This window comes from Monodon monoceros, unplaced genomic scaffold, assembly GCF_005190385.1.
Source record: "Monodon monoceros isolate NGI ecotype Baffin Bay Population unplaced genomic scaffold, NGI_Narwhal_1 Super_Scaffold_1, whole genome shotgun sequence".
Taxonomy (NCBI): domain Eukaryota; kingdom Metazoa; phylum Chordata; class Mammalia; order Artiodactyla; family Monodontidae; genus Monodon; species Monodon monoceros.
The window spans coordinates 40,213,855-40,230,987 of NW_021703765.1; the positions used below are offsets into that span (position 1 = coordinate 40,213,855).

Sequence of the window (17,133 nt, forward strand, 5' to 3'; positions counted from 1 at the left end):
TTTTTCATTTCCATTCTTCAGCGATGGAGGTCATTAAGTGCAGGCTGCCCTTGTCGGTGTCATGTAGGATCAATTTGCTGCAATGGACAGAGAGGCCTTATTGATGCTGTTAAATCTGTCAGTGAGAAATCATATGTCATTAGCGTCTAATGCACTGCTTACAGGATGGAATTCGGCCATCAAAACCGAGAAAACCCTTTAATATTTTAGTCCATTCTCTTGATAGTGCAGCATTTCCCTTGACCAGTTTAGTTTTGGGTACACAGAAGCGCTGCTCAACCTCTGACTCCCTTGTTGAATTTCCTTGTCAGATAAAATGGAATTTTTTGTATCTCTTTCCTGTTTTAGAATAATTTCATTGATTCTGAATATACGTTCCGTTTGGCAGAGTAAATAATTATGTTTTACTTACCATGCTTCTTAGGGAGTATTATTCTTTTTACACACATTATGCACTTTCCTATTTCTCAGTATTTTTAGACCGAGAGTAGCAAAGAAAGCCTAATGGAAGAGTAAAACAAATTAGGTACAAAAAATAATGTCCCCTTCCTTACCACAAATTTATATACAGGTGTGGCTCAGATTTTAGAATGTTATAGTATTACTTTTGATGATAGAATTATGTCTACTTCTTTTGCACATGTTTCTTGACACTTTCCTGTATGTGTTCTTTTTTTAATTTTACCCTTTAAAACTCAGAAACAAACAAAAACAATTATACAAAATTCTTATTAGCCATGTTCATGGGTAATGATAGAACAGAATTTAGTCTAAAGCTTCTCAGATCTCGAAATTTAAAATCACACTAAAGAGGAATGAAGGAAAAATAACCAAAAAACAGGTTGTATTTCTATGTGAAAATGGACATTTTCATCATTTTCATTGAAAAATTTCAGATATATTTTTCATATATTCTTTTTTTATAAAAATATGAATATGTTGATAAAATTACCATGTGTTTGTTTTAATTGCTATCTCAAGTTCTTCAGGCCTGCAAAGAAAGGTAAGCTGAGCAAGCGTGCAAATGTTAATGGTTCTGTTGGCTGAAAACAAGATCTCTTCCAAAACTGGTTTAAATATATTTTAGTTCTTTTATAAACCACTTACAAAGCTTAATCTTTGCCCTACTCCAATTCTCAGTGCTTTCACACTAAGGGAATACAGATTATTATAGAATCAGCCAGTGATTAACAAGCACTTACATGGACAGGTATTTGTGCCATGCAATTTGCAAACATTATCTTTGAAATGTCCCTCAGTAATCCTAGAAATTTTTCTATTATCGTTATTATCATCATCTCCTATATAAGATATAGAACTGAGATTGAGTGTGTCACATGGTAACCCGAGTAGAGAAAGACTTACTGAGATGGAAATAAAACTCAGGATTTTCCTAGATCCAACCATTTCATAACCATGACACTGCCTCTCTACTATAACATTATTGAACAATTCTATACATGTCTCATTGGGTTTAAAAGCATGTAAAAGCCACATAAAGTATGCATTATGTCTCTAGTGTCCAACTGAAACATTATTTGATTCACTAATTGCTTTTGTAATTTCATCCCATTGAAGGTACTTTTTCAATGATGATTTTCCAATGAGGAAAGGACTACCTACTTAATTAGAAGCTATTTAATTTCCATAAGTATTATAGATAGGTTTCACAACTCTTAAATTGTAAAACCTTTGGACTAGGAGTGCCTTTAGAAATTTTACCCATCTCTTTTGAAGACTGTGTTATAGATGAGGAACCTTAGGGCCTGAGTGGCTCAGGGATTTAATACATATACAGTTAATTAGAAGAAAAGTTGGCCTAGGACACAGTTGCCTTAACTTAGGTTCAAATGTTGTCTCCAAGAGACTATAGATGAGCATATGTTGTGATATTTTTCCAAGGTTTGAAGGGACCAATAGCTGAGAAGTAATAAGTAACTGCCATGGATATGCTCAGATTGGAGCATCACCTTTTAGTGACCTGATCTTGTGAAGGAGTCATGTAGGGACATGAATCAGAGGACTACTCTGGAGCTCTAAGGGGTGCTTCTGGACCTCACAGAATTCAAACACTTCATTCATTCAGTTATTCAAAATAAATGATTAATCATCCACTGTACTGACAAAGATACAATAAAGGGCACAGGAATATGCCTCCTCATCTCAGCTTCCATGCTGACCGCTGTGATCCCCAGAGTCCAGGGGATTCTTTCCTAGAATAGACCATAGAATCAAAGCCCAACAACATCCTCTCTTCACCCAGCCAAAGGACAAATCATGAATCTTTGCTCTTTATATCACCTCAGCCTCAATGGACAGTTTCCATCATAAATTCTCAAAAATATTGTATCATTCAGAGATCTCATTAGCATGTTTTCTCTTTCCTCTTTCAGTTTTCAAACGTGGGTTTCCTTTAAAACTCACTTTACATTGATTGGGTGAGAAGTCAAAGTCAATTCTAGCAATGAAAAAAATTATTTTCCTATAGAAAATGTGAAAGCTGTTTTAGTTCTCATTTTTATAAGTATTTCATATTGCTTATTATCTTGCATGTATTAAAAATAGGCTTTGAGTGGTGATTTTTATGTGCTTATTTCAAAGTTGATAGAAATTCATTTCTTTGAAAGGAAAACCATAATTTTTAAATAATTTTTGCCTACAACAGGTATGTGATGACTTTGTCAGTATTTCTTCCTTCCTCTCTTAGGACACAGGTATATGAGCATGTGCACACACACACACACACACACACACACTTGTTCTAAAGGAGTTACCACACTTCATAGACTAATGAGCTTGAATTAAATTCCTACTGTCCTGTTCTCTAAAGAACTCTCAAGAGACCTCTGATCCCTGAGAATGGAATAGACAACTCGTCATTTTTGTTTTATCCTAATGAATCTCCCTTTTGCTGTCCAAACCCCATGAGAGAAACACCAAAAACTAAGTATATATTTCTGGATAATACTTTAGAAAAGTCAGCTTGGCTTAAATCAATCTAATTCTTCAGTCTAATGCCAATTTTCAGTGAATTGTAGATTTATGTATCTTTTATGCAATTTTGAGAAGATAATCTTCTGGTAGAATTATATGACAATAAGTAGCTTTTAATGATAGCAACAACTTGAATGTGATTTATTGAGTGTGATGGGATCCCTGATATACCAAAGACACTCAAGGTAAAATTTTGTGTATGTATACATATATATATATATATAAATGAGATCCCTCCCCTTGGAACACTGACAGGTTTTGGCACACCATCAACAGTGGGGATGTATCAAGAATAAATCAGGCTGCTTAGAAAGTCACAAAGGTTTGAGAGACAACCAGGAGCCTAGGGCAAGTTTTAATGATAAGTTTCAACTACACAAGGCCACTCCTTCAAGACTGGGGGAGGTAATACATAGAAAGTGTTTTGCCTAATACATAGGAAAAAGCACAGAGAGTCAAGCACAGTGAGAAAGGAAAAGAATATGTTCCAAATCAAAAAACAAGATAAAGCCTTAGGAAAGACCTTAATGAAACAGAAGTAATTTTCTTTTCCTGATAAAGAATTCAAAATAATGGTCATAAAGGCGCTCACCAAACTCATGAGAAGAATGGATGAACACAGTGAGAACTGCAACAAGGGAAAATATAAGAAAGTACTGAAGAGAAGTCACAGAGGGACTTCTGTAGAAGTAGAATATGACAAATGAACTGAAAAATACTCTAAAGGGGTTTAACAGCAGACCAGAAGAAGCAGCAGAAAAGATCAGGATCTGAAAGACAGGGCACTGGACCTCACCCAAACAGAGCAGCAAAAAGAAAAGAGTTTTAAAAAGTGAGACTAGTTTAAGGGACCTATGGGACAACATCAAGCACAATAACATTCACATTAGAAAGGTTCCAGAAGGAGAAAAAAGAGAAAGGGGCAGACAATATATTTGAAGCAATAGTGGCTGAAAGCTTTTCTAACCTGCAAAAGGAAATAGACATCCAGGTTCAGGAATCCCAGAGAGTTCAAAATAAGATGAACTCAAAGAGACCAAGACACATTATAATTAAAATGTCAAATGTTAAATAGAGAATCTTAAAAGCAATGAGAGAAAAACAACTTGTTGCCTACAAAGAAAAACCCCTAAGACTATCAACAGATTTTTCAGCAGAAACTTTGCAGGCCAGAACGGAGTGAAACAATATATTCAAAGTACTGAAAGGAAAAAACTTCCAAAGAAGAATACACTACCCCAGCAAAACTATCATGAAGGAAACATAAAGAGGTTTCCAGACAAGTAAAAGCTAAAGGAGTGCATCACCGCTAAATCAGCCTTACAAGAAATGTTAAAAGGCACTTCATAAGCTGAAAATAAATGGCACTAATTAATAACAAGAAAACATGAAAGCAAAAATCTCACTGGTAAAGGTAAACATACAGTAAAGGTAGTGAATTAATCATTAATAAAGCTAGCATAAAGGTTTAAAGACAAAATTAGTAAAATTAACTAAAACTATAATAATTAAGGGATATATAAAATAAAAGATATAAAATGTGTCATCAAAACCATAAAACTAGGGGGAGTAAAAATGTAGCGTTTTGGAATAAATTCAATTTTAACTTGCTACCGGCTTAAAATAGACTATTATATACATAGTATGTTAAATGTGAACTCATGGTAACCACAAAGCATAAACACATAGCAGATACCCAAAAGAAAATGAGAAAGGAATCTAAACATAAGGCTAAAGAAAGTCATTAACCACCAGGAAACAGAGCAGCAGAAAAAACGGAACAGAGAGGAACTACAAAAACAGCCAGAAAACAGTTAACAAAATGGCAAAGTGCAAACCTATCAATAATTGCTCTAAATGTAAATGGACTAAATTCTCCAATCAAAAGACATAGAGTAGCTAAATGATTACAAAATAAAAACAAGACTCATCTTTATGCTACCTAGAAGAAACTCACTTCAGATATAAGGACACACACAGACTGAAAGTGAAGAGATGGAGAAAGATTTTCTGTGCAAATAGAAATGAAAGGAAAGCTAGTGTAGTTATACTCATATCAGACAAAATAAACTTTAAAACAAAGACTGTAATAAAAGACAAAAAAAGGCATTACATAATGATAAAAGGGTCAACCCAACAAGAAGATGTAACATTTGTAAATATATATGCACCCAACATAGGAGGACCAAAATATATAAAGCAAATATTAACAGACCTAAAGGGAGAAGTGGACGGCAATACAATAATGATAGAAGAATTTAACACCACACTTACATCAATGGACAGATCATCAGACAGAAAATCTGTTAAGAAAACATCAGACTTAAATGACACATTAGACAAGATAGACTTAATAGATATATAAAGAACATTCCAGGGGCTTCCCTGGTGGCGCAGTGGTTGAGAGCCTGCCTGCCGATGCAGGGGACACGGGTTTGTGCCCCGGTCCGGGAAGATCCCACATGCTGTGGAGTGGCAGGGCCCGTGAGCCATGGCCGCTGAGCCTGTGCGTCGGGAGCCTGTGCTCCGTAACGGGAGAGGCCACAACAGTGAGAGGCACACATACTGCAAAAATAAAAATAAAGAACATTCCATCCAAAAGTACCAGAATACACATTCTTCTCAAGTGCACATGTAACATTCTCTAAGATAAATCATATGTTAGGCCACAAAATTAAGTCTCAATAAATTTAAGGCTGAAATCATATGAAGCATCTCTTCCAACCACAATGGTATAAAACTAGAAATCAATTACAAGAAAAAAGTGGAAAATACCAATATGCTATTGAACAACCATTGGGTCAACAAATAAATAAAAGGAAAAATTTTTAAAAATACCTAGAGACAAATGAAAATGGAAATATAACATACCAAAATATGGGATGTAGCAAAAGTGGTTGTAAGAGAGAAATTCATAGCAATACAAGCCAACCTCAAGAAATAAGAAAAATTTTAAGTAAACAGTCTAACTTTACACTTAACGGAATAGAAAAAGAAGAACAAATGAAGCCCAACGTTAGTAGAAGGAAGGAAATAATAAAGATTGGAGTGGAAATAAATAAAATAGGGACTAAAATGACAGTAGAAAAATCAATGAAACTAAGAGCTGGTTCTTTGAAAAGGTTAAATAAATTGACAGACCTTTAGCTAGACTCATGAAATAAAAAAGAGAGAGGCTCAAATAAATAAAATCAGAAATAAAATAGTACAAGTTACGATTGATACCACAGAAATATAAAGGGTCACAAGAGACTACTATGAACAATTATACACCAACAAATTGGACAACATAGAAGAAATGGATAAATTCTTAGAATCATAAAATTTTCCAAGACTGAATCAGGAAGAAATAGAAAAATCTAAATAGGCCAATTATGAGTAAGGAGATTGAATCAGTAATGAAAACCCTCCCAACAACAACAACAAAAATCCAGGACCAGACAGCTTCACTAGTGAATTCTACCAAACACTCAAAGAAGATTTAATACCTATTCTCAAACTTCCCAAAGGAGGGAATGCTGCCATACTCATTTTATGAGTCCAGGCACCCCGATACCAAAATCACACAGAAAAGAAATTTACAGGCCAATATCTCTGATGATCATAGATGCAAAAATCCTCAACAAAATATTAGCAAACTGAATTCAGTAATACATTGAAAGGATTATGCACCATGTTCACATGCAATTTGTTCCAGGGATGCAGGATAGTTCAGCATCCAAAATCAATCAACATGATATGCCACATTAACAAAATGAAGGACAAAAATTATACGATCATCTCAACAGAAGCAAAAAAAGCATTTGACAAAATTCAACATACATTTATGACAAAAAAAATTAAACAAAGTGGGTATAGAAAGAATGTATCTCAACATAGTAAAAGCCATGCATGGCAGTCTCACAGCTAACATCATACTCAATAGTGAAAAGCTGAAAACTTTCCCTCTAAGATTGGCAACAAGACAAGGATGCCCACTCTCACTACTTTTATTCAACATAGTTTTGGAAGTCCTTGCCAGAACAATTAGGCAAGAATGAATGAGTGAATGAATACATGAATGGATAGATAGGATCAAATTGGAAAGGTAGATGTAAAACTGTCATTATTTATGCGTGACATGTTTTTGTATATAGAAAGCGCTCACAACTCCACAAAAAAATATGTTAAAACTACTAAACAAATTCAGTAAAGTGGCAGAGTATAAAATAAGAAAGAGAAATTAAGAAAATCCCATTTATAGTTGTATCAAAAAGAATAAAATATCTAGGAATAAATTTAATCAAGGAGATGAAAGACCTATACACTGAAAACTATGTCATTGATGAAAGAAATTGAGGAAGACGCAAAGAAATGAAAAGATATTCCATGCTTATGGATTGGAAGAATTAATATTGTTAAAATGTTCATATTACCCAAAGCAATATACAGATTCAAAGCAATCCCTATCAAAATTTTAATGGCATTTTTCACAGAAATAGAACAAGCAATCCTAAAATTTGTATGGAAACACAAAAGACACTGTGTAGCCACAACAATCTTGAGTAAGGAAAACAAATTTGGAGGCATCATGTTCTGTGACTTCAAACTCTATTACAAAGCTATATTAATCAAAACAGTATGGCATTTGCATAAAATAGACACATTGGTCAATGGAACAGAATAGAGAACCCAGAAATTAACCCAGTCACATATATTCAAGGAGTCAAGAATGTACAATGGGGGAAGGATGGTCTTTTAAATAAGTGGTGTTGGGAAAACTGGACAGCCACATGCCAAAGAACAAAACTAGACCACTGTCTTACATTTACACAAAATTTAACTCGGAGTGAGTTAGACTTGAATGTATGACCTGACACCATAATACTCCTACAAGAAAACATTGGCAGTAAGCTATGTGACATTGGTCTTAGTGATGAAGTTTTGGCTCTGACTCCAAAAGCAAAGGCAACAAAAGCAAAAATAAGCAATGGGGCTACATCAAACTAAAACTCTTCTGCACAACAAAGGAAACCATCAACAAAATAAAAAGACAACCTACTGAATGAGAGAAAATATTTGCAAATCATATATCCTGTAAGGGATTAATATCTAAATTATATAAAGAATTCATAAAACTCAATAGCAAAAAAGACAAACAATTTGATTTAAAAATGGGCAGAGGATCTGAATGAATATTTCTCCAAAGAAGACATACCAATGCCCAACAGGCACATGAAACGATGCTTATCATCACTAATATCAGGAAAATGCAGATCAAAACCACAATGAGGTATCACCTCACACCTGTTAGATTGGCTTTTATTGAAAAGATAAGAAGTAACAAGTGTTGGCAAAGATGTGGAGAAAAGGGAACCCTCATGCACTGTTGATAGGAATGTAAATTGGTGCATCCACTATGGAAAACAGTATGGAGGTTTCTCAAAAAGTTAAAAATAGAACTGCTGTATGATCCAGAAATTCCACTTCTGGGTATTTATCCAAAGAAAACGAAAACACTAATTTGAAAAGATACATGCACCCCTATCTGCATAGCAGCATTATTTACAATAGCCAACATATGGAAACAACCTAAGTGTCCATCGATGGATGAATGGATAAACTCAGCCATAGAAGAGAATGAAATCTTGCCATTTGTAACAACATGTATGGACCTTGAGGGAATTACTCTAAGTGAAAGAAGTCAGACAGAGAAATATAAATGCCACACGATTTCACTTATATTTGAAACCTAAAAAACAAAACAAAACCAAAATCATAGATACAGAAAATAGAATGTTTGTTGCCAGAGGGGAGGGGATTTGGTGAGTTGGTGAAACAGGTGAAGGGCCTCAAGAGGTACAAACATCCAGTTACAAATAAGTCATGGGGCTCGTAATGTACAGCATAGTGACTATAATCAATAATATTGTAGAGCATATTTGAAAGTTGCATGAGAGTAAATCCTAAAAGCTAACTTTGTATGGTGCCAAGTGAATATGATATTATACATCAGTTATACCTCAAATTTTAAAAAAGAGTAACTATTGAAAACTATTGTGGACAGATAGACATTAAAAATATTTCCCTTTGTCAGCTGAAGGGTAACCCTCACAGCTTTTCTATAAAAGTTATCCTGAATATGACAGATGTCCCTTTTTAAATTTTGTACTATTCCGTCATAGTAAATCACTGATTAAAAAAAAACTATAACCACACCTAACACATTACCTGAGAAAAGGAAAGATAATACCATGGTGAATAATATAGCTTTAGAATTTTTGAAGTTGTGTCAGATATAAAATAATTCTCAAATTATTTCCTTTGGTGCTGGTAATCAGAACTGTGTTGTCTTTTAAGGAAAAATCCTCATTTTAAAGAAATATATATGCAATGTACTCATAGGTTATTGAGAAAAGTATATAAGACAAAGCTACTATCTGCATGATGTACATAGAAAAAGAGCAAAAATGTTATCTGTAAAAGCAGAAAAGAATTTGGCTTGCTTGACTTTTTGTATCAAGCATGCTACAGCAATCTTTTGATTCTAATATGAAACTATAGTAAGGATCATTGCACTAATGCATGAGGATTTGTGATAATGTTGCAGAAATTTTACTGTCAAAACTGAACTGCAGTGTAATGACTTTTGTTATCATGGTTTCTAATAACTATTCAGCATGAATTGACCCTACATATGTTTTGCTGCAATAATGTGTCAGTAACTCAAAAAGCTAAAAAGGAAATAAAAAATAGTCAATACAATACTATGTATGACTTCATGATAACCTTTCTCCATTCTTACTATTAATATTGTTAAAACCATTACAACACAATACTATGTAAACTATAGGATCACATGGAAATAAAAGCTTAGACACATTTTGACAGTTCTAACTAAATATACCTACAAAGTACTCTACAAGAAAATGTGTTATCCTGTGTTCACCCTGAGAACTAGTTACTGCTTGTTCCCTTGCCACTGAGGAGTCTATTACTCTCTGGTGTAGGGAACCTTTGATATGTTTCTCTTCTCCCTACAATGTGTTAGTTTCTTCTTCTTTTTTATGAGATATCTCTCTTTTCTTTCTTCCTTTATCTTTCCATCTTTCCTTCTTCATTGCAGTATATTTTCACTTCAGTATCTCTTTATTGTATTAAATAAGAGAAAATAAACATAGTGTCTGTTACACACCTCCAACGTGGCAGTCACCAAGCTACGCATTTACAACCTGTGTGAAGCATTGAATGCTGCACCTACCCTATCATAAATAGTCACTGACGGATAACATTATCATTAGTATTCTATTCTTATTATTTAATTTACAAAAACTCTATGAAACAACTGGGCATATTCTCATTTTTCCTCAGGAAACTAAAGTCTGCTGTAACAAAGTACCACAGACTGGGTAGCAGAAACAACAGAAATATATTTTATCAGTTCTGGAGGCTAGAAGTCCAAAACCATGGTGTCAGCAGGGTTGGTTCCCTGAGGGCTGTGAAGGAAGGATCTCTTCCAGGGCTCTGTCTCTGGCTTGTAGATGACTGTCTTCTCCCTTTGTATTTACACTGTCTTCCCTCTTACACATCTGTCTAAATTTCTCCTTCTGATAATGACACCAGTAACATTGAATTAGGGACCACCCTTATGACCCCATTTTAACTTAATTACCTCTGTAAAGAGCTTATTTCCAATTACAGTCACATTCTGAGATCCTGGGGTTTAGGATTTCAACATATGAATTTGGGGGAGGGGATACAATAAAACCCATAACATGTGCTTTCTTGTAACTTAAGGCCTCACTGCTTTTAAGTGGGAAGCAGTGCTAGAATTCAAACCTAGGCCAATTGGACTCAAGCCTACAGAGTCTCTGCTACTCCACAGCTTCTCTTATAGTTTTTTTCTCTACCCTGCTCAGCCTATTATTCATATACCATATATCATTGCCTCTCTTCAAATGCAAAAGTATTTCAATTATAAATACTTTGTAACACCATTGTACTGGGCAAGAGTATGACTAAGCAGTGCCTAGTAATGAAATACTTTTTTATGGAGAGATTTTATGCTTTTACACAGGAAGTGGCAGTTCACTTATGTTTCTGAACAATGGTCAGAGGTCCAATCAAAAAAGTTCCTTTCTCACTAAAGAAACTTTAAAATGCCCTTCCCATTGCCTCAGACTGGAGAACATGTATTTGCCAAAATGGATGATCCTAATCCCATAGGAACTGCAACAGAAATTAAGATGAAGACATAGGAGACACATGTTCAAAAAGAGAAAGAGATAGCAGCTCCAGGCAGCTGCTAGTATTTGCAAAGCATACAGAGGGAAGCAAAGCCTCTGTGGGAATTTGACGATAGAGCACCAAGCTTGGGAAACATGATAGCATGATTAGAGTTAGACACACACACACACACACACACACACCCTAAAGTGCCAGGAAATAATATCATAAAGAACATTATAATAATTCTGAAAAGACAGACTGATAACAAATATATCGTACAAATAGAATTTCTGCCAGACACAACAGAGATTTGGGGAAAAAATAAGAAAGATACTGAGGGTTGATAAATAGAAACTCCCATCCCTAAAAGAGCATTGGAATGTGACAACACAGAAAGGGAGAGACTATGGTAACCCTCCTCCCTAAATCCCCAAATATCCTGCTATATTGGAAGTGTGTGGGCTGAGGTAAGGGCTACCACCGTGAATCCCCTCTCAGACTTGAAGATCCAGCTTCTTTTTTTTTTTTTTTTTTCTTTTCTTTTTGCGGTAAGCGGGCCTCTCACTGTTGTGGCCTCTCCCGTTGCGGAGTACAGGCTCCGGACGTGCAGGCTCAGCGGCCATGGCTCACGGGCCCAGCCGCTCCGCAGCATGTGGGATCTTCCTGGACCGGTGCACAAACCCGCGTCCCCTGCATCGGCAGGCGGACTCCCAACCACTGCGCCACCAAGAAAGCCCGATCCAGCTTCTTAAAAGCTGTATTCACTAACTTGGATGGGATCTTTCTTACGTGGGGATTCGAGGACTGAAGGTACCCATCCTGGGCACCTGTGGACAGTCCACCTGAAGTCGCTGTAGCGATTGCACACCAGTAGCAGTCCTGAATGCCTGTGTGAGAGAAAGGCCTGGGCTGCCCCAAATAAAGAGCCAGCTGCTCTTGGACTTGTCTCTAGTGATGCCTCACCCAGTTTTCAGTTTCAAGGATACAGAAATAATTCCAGAATGGATCCATTTAAAAGAAATGTAGCACCTACAAAGGAAAATAATATCACACTAACTTCAGACTTAATATCCTCATTGTTTTATGACAGAAGACAGAAAAATATCTACATAAATTTATAGAACAAATTAAGGCACTCAAGAATGCTGAATCTGGGCAACTTATTGTTTATGTGATGGAAACAAAGGTATTTTTGAATGAGCAAACAAACAACAAATACAGAAAGTTTTAAAAATCCAGATGGCCAATAAACATAGGAAAAATGTTTCTACCTCTCTAAAAATTGTATACATACAAATTAAAATGATGTACACATTTTCAACTCTTCTTTTAAACAGAACATCAGTGAGATTGATTATACACAATGATGGTAGGGAAGAGTGTGGGAAAAGAGACATTCATAAAAGATGAGAATGTTTGTCCATAACCAAATTCACCGTCTTACCTGCATCTACTCCACAGTTGCAGTCATTCTTCCTATTAAAATGGTAGTACTCCAGCTCCTAACACAGATAAAGCCCTTCACATGTGCTCTGAATTCCATCCCCTTTCACCTTCTCACAGCCTTCATTCATATAATTTTCCATCCTCTGTATCCTCAGATTTTTCCTCTTCACTGGATTATTCCCATCATTGTACAAACATGATCTAGTATTTACCATCTCAAAAACCCTCTTTTGATTCCACATTCCGTAGAGCCCTTCATTTTTTAATAAAACTCTTGGAATAAATTATCTGCATTTACAGTCTTTACATTCTCTTTGCCTTTGAAGTACCACCTCAATGACTTCCATGATGTCAAATCCAATAGTATATATCTGACCTCATCTTACTCAATTGCTCACCAATATTCAGTCACTTTTAGTCATTCGCCTTCTTGAAGCATCTTTTGCTGTTGTCAGGACACCATGGTCTCCTCATTTTCCTCCCAGCTCACTGGACACTCTGTATCTCTTGTACTAGCAACTCTCACTTTGCTCAGCCTCCAAATATTGGGGTACTCCAGTGCTCAGTGGTAGGATCCATTCACTTTTTTATTGATGTCCTCACTTTAGTTGGTTGCCTAAATATGGATGAAGTGCACAAACATAATTTTAAGCAAAAGAAGCCAGAGAGCACAAACTGTATGGTGTTTTTGTTTTGTTTTGCTCTGTTTTGTCTATATAAACGGACCAAATTAAGCTTGCTGTTAGAAGCTAGGAGAGTAGTTATCCTGGTGGTAAGTAGGGACAGGAAAAGGACATAAAGGGGGTTTGGGGGATACCAGTAATGTTTTCTTTCCTGATCTGAGAGATGGTTCAACTTGTGAATAATTTGTTGAGCTATATACTTACGGTGTATATGCTTTCATGTAAGTGTACCATAATTAAATTAAAACTTAAAATCATCCAGTGACTTACTACCATATTCACAGTCAAATCCAACTTCTTGCCCTGGCCTCCCAGGCTGCATAACATACTCTCTCCCTCCCTCACATCACTTTCTCACTCACCCCACTCTGCTCTAGCCACAAGCTATTTTTTGATCCTTGACCCCCGGATTCATTCTCAGTATAAGGTCCTTGAAATTTCAGATCCTTCCGGATGTACATTTCTTCCCACATTTCCTATACTTGTCTCCTTCTTACCATTTAGCTATCACATTAAAAGTCCCCTCTGAAAGCAGCTCTCGCAGAGCCCCCTAAAGTTGTTCCTCGCCTGCCCACTCTCATGTCACCTTATTTTATTTTCTTCATAACGCTTAACATGCTACTATTTTATTTTATATTCATTTGTTCATGGTCTGTTTCTGCCAACTGAATGTAACCTCAATAAGGGCGAGAAACTTATTATCTTATTCATGGCCATAACTCTAGCACCTAGAAAAGTGCCTGGCAAATATTTTTTCAATTACTGGATGATCGTCCCCAGTGGGTTGTCTAACAAGATATTTATGCATACCCACTGAGACAGCATTTCTACTTCTGGCGCTGTATAAGAAATAATCTGCAAAAGTCTGCAAAGATATGTATAATGATGTTGATTATAGCACTGTTTCTAAAAAGGAAAAATGTCAGCATATTCAATGCACAGCCATGTAGAGTTGTCTAAGTATATAATAGAATGGTATACAATGGAGTATTATACAGTCTTTAAAAGGAGTAAATAGCCATGGTACATATTTAATTAAAACACCAAGCTATAATTCAACATGTACTGTATGATTCCTGCTTTGTATTCCCATATGTATTAGATTTTACTACATTTATTTCTAATGGTCTATCTAGAGAGCTATCTTCCAAAAGTTAGCAGTACTGAGGCTATGGAAGAGTTTCACTCTCTTCCTAATTTCTTTATTTGTTTATTTTGTTTTTATAATGAGCATTTATTATTTCATGACATAAAAATGTAAAGCAATTTTATGCTGTAAAATAAAGGATAAAAATTAATAAGGGCCTTGGAAAAAGAAGTGGGCATTCCAAAGTAAATATGGGACTTTGAAAAATGTAGGACAGCCAGAGAAAATCTAGAAAAATCCAGACCAGCTAAAATCCCAAATATCCCCAGCTCCCACTGTAAATTCTTTTCACTATAGTTCATTTGCTTTGCTTATTTAAAATAAGTATAATTCTCATTAGAGAATATGGATTCAGTTATTGTCGGAGGGTTTGTAAACTTCACAGTCTGAAGTAATTACACCTTTTATAGGAATTATTCTATCTTTATACAAGGATAAAAACAGATCCTTGCATGTCTTACTCCTTTTAAGACTTTCCTGTGGAGTGCTGGTAATTTTTATAGTAGCACCACATTGTTGATTAATATTCTAATAAGACAGATTTCTTCAAGGTACCTGTTTTGTGTGTTTATTTTATTCCATCCTTTCAATTTTTATCTCCTATTTATACTGATTAAGTAAATTTATAATTATCTAGAGATTGGTAAGAACACTCTAAATTACTTAATTCAGGTCATCTAATAGCAGTTGACAAAATGGTCCCCAGGACCAGTTCCTGGGAGCTGCATCAAAATATTAGTGCAACTTGAAATTGAAATTTCAATTATCCTTTAATTGAACATTCAAGCATGCTGTGCATCCACCCACCTAAAACTAATGTGGTTAAAGTCATATTTTCTCAAGTTTGTCAATGCAAATGTGACAAAGAGCAGATCCCAAGACCTCCAGAAAATAAAATGGATTGTCACTATCATTTTTCCTTGTCTCTGCGGCCTGTAATGCTATCACAGAACAAGATTAAATGGGTCTGGCATGATTTGCTATTCAGAAAACCATGTTGGTGTTTCAGGCAACCCATCCTTTTCCAGGTGATTAGTATTTGATTGATTACTTCTTCTGGTGTCTTCCCAGGTAACCTGGTAACCAAGTTCAAGTCTTTTACCTCTTTAATAATACATAAATATTTTGTCTTTTCCAAATTATTTTAATTAAAAATTTTAAAAGCCCTTAAGATATTGCAAAGATTTCTATTATCCTGATTTTCATACAGACAGCTGATTTTCCTCTTCTTGTGATTTTTATAGACAGCTCTTTTTGCTTTTCTGTTAAATGACTACATGGCTAACTTATTCTCCTCAGGTGTCCATCCTTTCATCATGGCTATTTCACTCTGATCAACAGTTTACAACTAAATACTTTCTCCTAAAAGGCAGTGGTGAACAAGTCATTTAATGCCAGCCTGTTTGCTGCTCACTGTATAAACCTCTTCATTCAATAATTCACTATAACTAAACAAATACTGATGGAGCACATACTATTTTCCTTCTCCATCTTTCAGTATAGCAGTTTATTTTCTAATGCTCTTCCCTAATTGATTTGAATTTATTTCCATATTTATGGTTCTTTGTTGTTAATAACTCCTGTTCCAACTTTGTAATGTGTCTCTAAGAATCTGTGCCATATTTTCTTTAGCATTTGTCTTTATTAATCAGAATTAATTTAAATTTGAAGCACTTTCCCTTTGTCTTTAATGCCATATGGATTTCTGAGTTTAACCAATTTTGTCTATTGCTGTTTTCATTGCCCTTTCAGTACATAGCCAGATTACATTTCTTACGTGGTTTCTTGCCAGTGTCCTAACCTAGCTAATATGTACATTCCTAAAGGCCTTTGTCTTAATCTTCTTTACTTCATTTTAGAGCATCTGCTGTGCTAAATGGAGGGATAAGACAGATGGAAGATATGCATGGTGTCCACACATAAGGGACTGGCTAGTAGACTTCTTTTTAATCTTCCTTTACCTTTTAATTTATTTCATTAAGTCATTATCATACGATTCAAGATTTACATCTACAGTCATTTCCTCAACTATTTCATAGAACAAACACTAAAAATGTTTCCAAAGTGATAATGTATCTGAATTACTTTTCCAGAGATCTAGGTAAAATCCCCCACTGATATGTGATTTGAATCAGAAATTTCCAGTAAACCAAGGTGTAATATTCTGGTATAGTCACCTGTAGGTGTCCATCTTGGCAAATCTTGTATATCTGTAAAGAAACACATCAGCAGTATCGCTGATCTACAATTTATAGATTATCTAAAATATCACTTTTATCTGGTTATGCATTTGAACAGCTATGTGTATTATCTAGGAATTTACTTTAAACAAAAATAACACCACTTTGTGAAGACCTGGCTGAGCTCCGTTTTCTCATTCTAATCCCCACTTGCCTCATCTCCCGTGTAATCCATACCAAGATTTGGTATTTAAAATTTTCCATTTAGAGAGTTTCTCTACAGAAGTAGAATGAATGGTTAAATAGAGAGTATATGCTATCATGAAGCCTTCTGAAATTATTTAAGAAAATACCAGAAATAGATTTTCAGATACTCTCCTTTCTGTCCAATATCAAAATAAGTGATCAAGCAGAGTATTTAGACCTATTGGTAAATTTAAAGTAAAATTTGTAGATTATATATTATTCAGAAAAA

The 17,133-nt window shown here is 35.2% G+C and overlaps 1 protein-coding gene across 1 annotated transcript in view; it reads left to right on the forward strand.

Moving 5' to 3' along the window:
• The window catches only part of CCDC178 (coiled-coil domain containing 178), a 370,122-nt gene that overhangs the window by 240,514 nt on the left and 112,475 nt on the right, over positions 1-17,133 (forward strand). The gene's annotated exons all lie outside the window — the stretch shown is intronic.